This window comes from Delphinapterus leucas, chromosome 14 (assembly GCF_059928025.1).
Source record: "Delphinapterus leucas isolate spDelLeu-1000000601 "Yukka" chromosome 14, BTC_Dleu_Yukka2, whole genome shotgun sequence".
NCBI lineage: Eukaryota > Metazoa > Chordata > Mammalia > Artiodactyla > Monodontidae > Delphinapterus > Delphinapterus leucas.
The window spans coordinates 61,923,882-61,929,881 of NC_143142.1; positions in this window are offsets into that span (position 1 = coordinate 61,923,882).

Here is a 6,000-nt window from a genome sequence, read left to right on the forward strand (position 1 = left end):
GTGTAAATTTTGTTTAGAAGTCATATATGCCTTTTATAGCCATTGTGTACATTAACAATCACACGCATAGGTATGTATTGCTTATATTTCAATGTACTAGAATCCTTATTCCTTTCTTATACTTCATAGTCACACCAGATGCGTAGTTGAGGAAACCCTGTTCAATTTCAGATTTATGAGCCCATCCCCTTGGTTATCCCCTCAACTATCCATTGGTCTCCTCACTCAAGAATTAAAATGCATTACTGAGGACAGTTACAGATGTTCAGGGCACTCTCCTAACACTTGGAGAAGAATATCCTGAGAGCCAGCTTCCATGCATTCCCAGACAGGCCCTGGGTACCCATCAGGACTGACACTGGGCCATGACCTGCCTCAGGGGTCAGTGTTCTAGGACAAACTACTGTTCAGAATGTCATCCCCCGAGGGTGAAGGCCAGTGCTTGTCTCTGCCTCCTTTAACCCATGGTTAGCATATTTGAAAGAAAACACACTAAAAATGGAAAGTTAGTCCAACCAGTTTCAAAAAGCTGCCCAAACAGGAAGCAAAAGGAAGCCACAATGACTTGGACCCTTGGAGTGCTCTCTGTCAAAACAAAACCACTCCCACCTATCATTTCAAGATAATAAATTTTACAAGAGTGATCTGCCTCCTTTGGTATGAGGTAGAAAACAGCGAGAAGGTTTTGAGCCTTTTTTGCTAAAGACTCCAGACACTATATAATTTCTGAGTTACAGGTGCCAATTTTCTTGCTACCCAGACACTTGATTACTGTGGAATATGTTGAGATTGGAAGGTTAAGTTCCAGGAGATCAGGAATTTCCAAGGGGGCCTCTTACAAACAAGCTTGCAAGAATATTTTCAAGCTTGTTAAGTATAGAACGAGGTTTTACATATGTGACTGTGTTCAGCCTCCCCCTTATCTAACAACTTCCTTCCAAAAAGCTTTAATCTTTAGAGTTAAATACCCTTCTTGAACGTGCATTGACAACCCCCCAGACCATTAGAAGGCTTGTAGATTCACAGCTACAGAGTTCCGTTTGCTAAAAAAATCTGCAGTGCAGATCTTGAAGGAATCTAAACAAATACAGTGAATGAAAGACTCTTAAAGAAGTGAATATAAGTCCTATAATAGTCTGCTTTCACAGCTCTTAAAATTGAACTATGAAATACATATAATAGGTCAGAGCAGACATATGCAAAGTCATCTAAAAGAAAAGAATACTTCCAGATCTGACCTTAACCTTATTAAGTATTAACCAGGTAGGTGTTAACATAGCTGAAGCAAGCTTACGTCTGATGCAGTAGCAGGTCAACCACTGAAACTTAGGATCTGGAGGCAAACATACGCAGGGGTCTTCAGCACACGGGGTGGTGGTCCAAGAACAGGTGTCAAGGGAGATCTCTGTGGTGGAAAAAGATGCACTGGGGTATCATGGTTTAGCTAATGATCATTTAATCAAGCAGCAAATGCCTCTTATATAATCCTGTATGCACAAGCTATCTGGCTTCCTGTGTAGATTTGTCTTCCAGAGGAAAAATGTACTTGTCCACACTCATGAGTTTCTGATCCTCGATAGTTACATTTCTCATTTTAATTAATAATTTAATTCAGATACATAAGTCTTTACAAGTTTTATTTGGCATTATATGTTACCAAAAAGCAAATCACCCATGGTGTTCCAACAAAGTTAAATTTCTGAGGCTACAAAGGTGGGTGGGGTTGGGGGTAGTCAGGGAAGGCCTCCCTGAGGACATGACATTTAGGCTGAGACCTAAAAAATAGACTGGAGTTGCGCAGGTGGAGGAAGGTAGAGGATGGAGGGAGCAGAGTTATTGGTGGAAGAAGTCCTCATGGCCTTTAAGCCTTGAGATGGGAAGGAGATTTGTGCTGTCAAGGAGAGAAAGAAGATCAGTGTGGCGAGAGCATGATGAAGGGAAGAAGCATCCGAGTGAACTCGGAAAACCAGTTAGAAGGCCACTGCAATAGTGCGGAAGAGAGGAGGTTGGATTGGACTCCAGTTGTGGCAGGGGGGGATGGAGAGAAGTCCATGGGAATAGAGGGTCATTCTCTTCCCATGCTCCACAAACCCATCTTTCTCAAGCTCCAACACAGACCCTATGTCCAACTGTCAACAGGGACCATGCCAAAAATGTCCCCTCAGTTTCAACACATCTAGGACAAAACCCAACTCCTTCAACTATTCTGCTCCCTCCCATGGTGGCTCATGGTGGAGGCAGCACCCTCCAGCCAACCGCACAAGCCAGAAACACTGTGCCATCCCTGACTCATTCCCTCACCTCTAGGCGACAGCCACATTCTAGGGATTCTACCTCCTGGACAGACCCATTCATTCATCAATTGGCAAATATTTATTGAATGACTATTTATTACATAATAGGAACCAGGACTACAGTAGTGCACCAGACAGTCAAAATTTCTTCCCTCAACAAGAGCCTTATGAAGTGAACTGACAAGTAAATGAGTAGATGGAGGAGTGTGGTGATGAGGATGAGAAATGCCAAGTGACAAGTTTGAGGGAAGAGTATTCCACTAACCTCTTCTTTCCAAGAAACAAAAAACAGGAACATATCATTAAATATCAGGCATGCATACCAGTCAGGATGCTTTTGGCTGCCAGCAACAGAATACCTGACAAAAAGTGGTTTAAACAGTGTCCTAAAAGTAGGAAGTTCTGTTCCAAGTTCGATGTAGCTGTTCAACAATGTCATCAAGGATGTGACCTCTTTCCACCCATCATCATTCTCAGCATCCTCAGATGGCTTCACTTTCATCCTCAGGTTTGTTATCTCATGGTTCCAAAACAGCTGCCTTATTTGCAAACATCACAACCACATCAGGAAGAAGGAGGAAACCAGAGCTTCAAGAGAGTCATTCTCTCACGTTTCTCTCTTCTTATCAGGGAGAAAAATCTTTCCCAGAAGCTCTCCAAAAATACTTTCCCTGGGACTTCCCTGGTGGCGCAGTGGTTAAGAATCCACCTGCCAATGCAGGGGATACAGGTTTGACCCCTGGTCCAGGAAGATCCCACATGCCGTGGAGCAACTAAGCCCATGCACCACAACTACTGAGCCTGCACTCTAGAGCCCATGAGCTACCTCCTGGACAGCCCCCATTCAGTGGGCAACTACTGAAGCCCACTCGCCCAGAGCCTGTGCTCCGCAACAAGAGAAGCCAACACAATGAGAAGCCCGCGCATCCACTCGCCACACGCAGCAACAAGAGCCCACGTGCAGCAACTAAGACCCAACGCAGCCAAAAATAAATAAAATAAAATAAAATAGTTTATTAAAAAAATAAAAGTACTTTCCCTTGAGTCCTTTTGGCAGAACTGGGTCGTATGGCCATTCCTGGCTACAAAGGAGTCTGGGAAAGCATCTATCTGGCACACTTCTATTATTTGCAGGACACTTGTTATTGCAAGTGAGCTCTGCCATATTGCAGCAAAAGCAAGAGGAATGGCTACTGGACAGGTGCCAACATGCCTGCCTCAGTGGTATATGGTACCACTATACAACATATAGTACCTTTGTGCCCAGACCACACTGGAGAGAGGCCATGGTGACAGACAAGACTGTCTATTTTGGGATTCACAAAGATTTGGGACAGAGACCTAAACTAATACCTTTTACACAGTGATACTTTGTTGAATACTTACTGAAATATTCCCACAGTACTTTAGATACCCCAGCCTCATACAAGGTTTTATAGCCTCTGACTAATAGGATTCTAAACAAAGGGTGAGGCAACCAGTGATAATGATCAAAGCAAGGAAACTTAGGGTCCATTCAAGTTCTAATCAGCCCTCTTAATCCAACAGTTGAATCCTGTAAATCATTCCACGTTGGAAGGTCCTTTTGGAAACAGCTGAGTTTCAGTTCAGTTCCAGCTCAATGAAACACTGAAAACAAATGTCCAAAATTTTCTACTTCTTGGTTCCAAATAAACAATGAGAAAGCCAGTTTTTTCCTGTTTGGGTTGGGTCCGTGGGATCCTAGCCCATAGAAGCTTTGAATTATAGCACAGTGACATGCAAGGACTTGAAGGGATAGAAATGAAGCACAGAGGAAAGTTGGCACAATACCAGGAAACCTGGTTAAAGTTAAGCCCATCAGACCAAGGAAACAATAGCAGCCAGGACATGAGTTAGTGACTCAAGAGCAAGCACATCTTAGGGCAACAACACGGGCCGGCCACAGGAGGAGCCAATCCAACAAGGAGGACTTTCTACATTCTGAGACCCCAGGTTGTCCTCTCAGCAAGAGGCTAGATCTGTGACAGCAACTAGCCACACACAGCACTTGAAATAAAGCTAGCCCAAATTGAGGTGGGCTTTAAGTATAAAATACACACTGGATTCAAACATGAAGGACAAAAAACATGTAAAATATCTCGATAATTTTTTTTTTAAGATTTATTATTTATTTATTTATATTTATTTTTGGCTGCATCGGGTCTTAGTTGCGGCACACAGGATCTTCATTGAGGCGTCCAGGATCTTTCGTTGCAGCACACAAGCTCTTTGTTGTGGTCCGCGGGCTTCTCTCCAGTTGCGGCGTGTGGGTTTTCTCTTCTCTAGTTGTGGCGCGCAGGCTCCAGGGCACGTGGGCTCTGTAGCTGTGGTGTGTGGGTTCCAGAGCACATGGGCTCTGTAGTTTGTGGCACACGGGCTTTAGCTGAGGCTCGTGAGCTCAGTAGTTGTGGCACGCAGGCTTAGTCGCCCTGCAGCATGTGGGATCTTAGTTCCCTGACCAAGGATCAAACCCGCATCCCCGAAAAACAAATACCGTATGCTAACACATATATATGGAATCTAAAAAAAAAAAAAAATGGTTCTGAAGAACCTAGGGGCAGGACAGGGATAAAGACGCAGACGTGGAGAGTGGACTTGAGGACATGGGGAGGGGGAGGGGTGGGCTGGGACGAGATGAGAGAGTCGCATGGACATATATACACTACCAAATGTAGAATGGATGGCTGGTGGGAAGCAGCTGCATAGCACATGGAGATCAGCTCGGTGCTTTGTGACCACTTAGAGGGGTGGGATAGGGAGGGTGGGAGGTAGACACAAGAGGGAGGAGATATGGAGATACGTGTATACGTATGGCTGATTCACTTTGTTATACAGCAGAAGCCAATGCACCATTGTAGAGCAATTATACTCCAATAAAAATGTTGAAAAAAAAATCATTATGATGCAACAGCCACCATCATCCATTTTAAAAGTACAAGACAAGCTCTTTAACAATCAGACATTTTACATCATTCCTTTTACTCCTTGAAACTATATTTCCATTTCACTTCTCCCACAGAATTTTATCCTGATGTAATACATTGATATTTTTATGCTTGACAGTCTTTTATTGATCACTCTCTCATATATCACAGCAACAAAACATGTACGCAAATTTGTTTAAAATTTGTTTCCTATAACCGTAAATAATAAATAATTATTAAAAAAAAAAAGTGTCCCCTGCATTGTAAGGTAATTCTTTACCACTGGACCACCAGAGAAGTCCCTCAATAATTTTTTTATATTGATTAAAAATAGAGATGACAATACTTTGGATACAATGGGTTAAATAAAATATATTATTAAATTAATTTTACCTTTAAAAAATTTTTTAATGTGGCCACTAGAAAATTTTAAATCATATATATGACTTGCATTTGCGACTCACGTTATATTTCTATTGGGTAATGCTGGGCTAGACCATGCCCAAGCCCTGGGCTCTTAATGGTTTATAAAGCCTCCATGGCAACTTAAATGGCACTGAGTTGTCAGAACTCACTTCCGGAGAATTCATTCTTCCCTTTGAAAGAATGAATGGGTAAAAAGCCTTTCCTCTATTACATTGCTAGCTAATTCTGGAGTCTTTATCACAAATCTGTGAGTTCAAAGACTATAAATGTCAATTTCAGGTAAAATTTTATACATTTCCAGGACTACCCTGTGCACAGCAAGTGTGTCATTTTTT